The sequence below is a fragment of the Phyllostomus discolor genome, chromosome 10 (assembly GCF_004126475.2).
Source record: "Phyllostomus discolor isolate MPI-MPIP mPhyDis1 chromosome 10, mPhyDis1.pri.v3, whole genome shotgun sequence".
Lineage (NCBI taxonomy): Eukaryota > Metazoa > Chordata > Mammalia > Chiroptera > Phyllostomidae > Phyllostomus > Phyllostomus discolor.
Window position 1 is genome coordinate 2790124 of NC_040912.2, and position 3553 is coordinate 2793676.

Here is a 3553-nt window from a genome sequence, read left to right on the forward strand (position 1 = left end):
TTAACTTAGAAATTTATTTTCTTTCAAAGTTTAAAACATGCAACGCATAAGAGAATGGCGAGATCACTATTATTTATTAAGTCTATCCGGTCTTTAAAGATCACATGCGTTCAACCATAAATTAGTATACTGGTTCAAATTCAGGCAGGCTGAGAAAATCTACCATGTGATATACTTTTATCCAAAGTTCAGGCCACAAGATTGGTCAGTTCTACAGCAACTACATGTGTATCTTTATCAGTTGCTTGCTGGTAGCAAAGGACATGATAGCTTGGGACAAACGCACTAGTGGACCCATTGTATTCAGTGCCCAGAATAAGACATGTTTTTTGTCACTATGCTACCAAGAGTCCGACTCACTGGCCTCTTGGGAAAAAACCATGGGACACTGTTTCTCCAGACTCACAAGTGAATGTGGAACCTTAAAGAATGGAATAGAAGCTGTAACAAATGAAGGAGGTCCGCTAGTCATTTCCTCCTTACATTGCATCCCTCTGGGCCTATCTGTACGCAGCCAGGACTAGACAAACCAGTAAAGATCAAAAACAAGTTACCTGACTTCCTCACCCTTGGTCTCCCAGGTTATGCAATGCTTTCCAAAGAGAGGAAATCATTAGAAAGTGGACATTGCTTACCTGAATTCAAGTCAAGCTCTCTGGTTCTTTCTTAAAGACTTAGAAATTGCTTACAAATGAAACGATGCCTTGAAAACACTTGAGGATGACATAGGATAACAAAAGCACCTAAATCCGAAGCTCTTAATCTGGGTTGTAAGTAAGGCTGGGGAGCCCATGAGCCCGCTGGAACTGTGTGCATATTTCTGCATGGGTATTTTTTGGAGATGGCCACTCGCAGCCATTGATTCTGAAAATGATTAAATTACGATCTGCTTGCCCACAAGAATGCTTAGATGCTTTTGAGCACCTGGAAGGACCTATTATAATTTTGAATTCATTTACCTTAAAGGTTTGGAAATAAGACATGTTTAGGGAAATAGTGTGTATGTATATTTGGCAAAAATATATATTTTTAAGTGTCTTTCTATTTATCATACACAGCATGAAATAACGGACATGGGATAATGTTTGTTCAATTTTTGGAACCAATGCTAAGAGCTCAAAATATAATTTTATAAAATATGTGCAACTACCACTGATACTATATAAAAGATAAAATATTAAATATAACTTGGTAGTTTCTGAAAGGAAAAATAATTGCAAAAGGAAGTATCATCTGTCTTAAATAATACATTGAATTCGACAATTGCATCTTGGAATTAAGACGATGAAACTACAAACTAAGTGTGCACATGATTTCAAATGTACAGCCCAAATAATTTTAATTACAGAACCTCTCCTTCATTAGGGGAGCATCTAGCATTCAGGAAGTGTCAGAGACTTTACAGTTTGATTGATGAAATACATAAGGTCCTTTCCTGTACCGAGGTAGAGACAGAGCAAGCCTGTGACAGCAGTAAATCCTAAAAAGAAAACCCGGTAGGACGATAGGGAGGAGCGTAACCATAAGAGGTCAGGAGATGCTGCGGCCGGGAGGCCACATGGAAGCAAAACCTGAAGGATAAGCAGCAAAGCGGGAGAGGATCTGGAGGAAGAGGCTTCCAGGTTCACGCAGAACTCCCATGGCGAAGCCTGTGCAGGCAGGCTCACCTGCCGCATAGAGGAAAGCCGCACAGTGGGAGAGGGGAGAAGGGCAGGAGACATGATCAAATGAGGAAAGTCAGACAAGATGCCACCGAGGAGAGTGGGGTGGACACTTTGTGCAGGTCCACCGTGGCTCGCAGCCTGAGCGAGGGTGCAGGCTCCCTCTGGAGTCCACTTCTTCCTGCGTATAGTTGAGCCTGTGAACAAGACTCCTTTGGAAATAACGCCGTATCGTTCACATAGTCCAGTCTGGGACTGCCTGCGTGTATGAGGCAGGAGGGAATCTAACTCGGTATTTTAGTGCCGCTTCACCATTGCTAGTTTTGAGGGGGAAATGGAAAGACTGAAAGGTTAGTGGGACTACTTTTACTGCAGGACTGAACTACTTACCATAACTACAAATGTTGTTTGAAATAAAAACAGGAGTATATAAACCGAAAGCACAGACAGATTGAAAGTAAAGAGCTTTCACTCCTAAACACTTGTTTGGTACAATATTGTAACAAGATGGGAGGAGGAGGAGGAAAGAACTCTACATGTACACAGAGAAAAAAATGGCCAAAAAGCAGAAAGTAAAATCTTAGAGTTTTCCAAAAGACAATGGATTAAAAAGCACAGTGGGGAAATGTTATTTTACACTGTGTTAAATTATATTTTCATTGCTGAAATAAAACCATTCTGAGATACTCGAAGCTCATAGAAAAATAGCACATAGTATCTACTGTTCTTGAAAGCTTTGCTTCCCTACTACTTCAATGCAGACAGGAGTCAAATACAATTTTAAAAATAAACAGGCATAATATAAACCGTCTACCATAAGAGATTGTATTCAATGTAAAGAATTACTGAATATTTTATTGTATTTCACTGTATACGAAAAGAAACTGAAGTTTCACAAAACAATATTCATCCTTATTTTGTGCATGCTATAAAATGCACTCTAATATTTTCTATTGTGTTTTGCTAAAACTTGTCCCAAACCATTAAATTGGTTTTACAACCTAAAATTTAAAAAAAAATCACAGTTGCGTTTTATCCCAAAATGTAATCCAGATGGCAAGAATAATTCAATGACAGCATACAATATAAAACAATAATCTGAGTTCTAAACACGTACTGTGTTTCCTGAAGCCAGGAGTCAGAGGCGATCCAGGGAAGAGAGAGGTGTGCCCCCTCTGTCCCCCACTGAATGGGGTCCCCGTCCTGCGGTTTGGGTGTTCTGTTTTCAGGTTCTATCTTTTGATTTTACACTTATCATCACCCAAACCCCCTTCCCATGTGTTTGCGATAGCCCCACCCCACTTAACAAATGGTGAGACCCTCCAGAAGCCATCCCTTCCTCAAAGCCTTGGGGAGCCCCTGGAGAGCAACACGCGGCACCCCGGCAGTCCCTGGACACCAGGGAACCGTGGGCAGACTTTGGGGCGGTGACGTTTAGTCCCTGGAGGAAAGGCAGGGCTGGGGACCAGCAAGGTCAGCAGGACCATCTGACCCAGTTAGGAAGAGCGGATGGATCGTGGGATCTCCAGGGAGGGAACTGATGGGCACCCTTCAGGAAGCCACACTTGATCTGGGTGATAACCTCGTAAGGAAAATCCTCCACTTCTTGCAAACAGAGTTTTGAGCCAGCGCAGTGAGGTCACAGTCTTCATCAAAACCTATCAGCAGAGCCAGATTCATTGCAGGGATCGCTGGCCTCGACAATAACACTTCGTGTGCACACTGAGAAAACCGCTCTCGGCATCTTCCCAAGGGACCAGAGTCATGTTCGGAGTGGCTGTGCACCGAAGCAGGAGGCTGCCCAGACCTGCCGTGCTGCTGCTCAGTGACTCAGCAGTGACTCGGCATTAACGCCGTGCCCTGGGTCCCTGGGGTGCACCGGTCCAAGACCC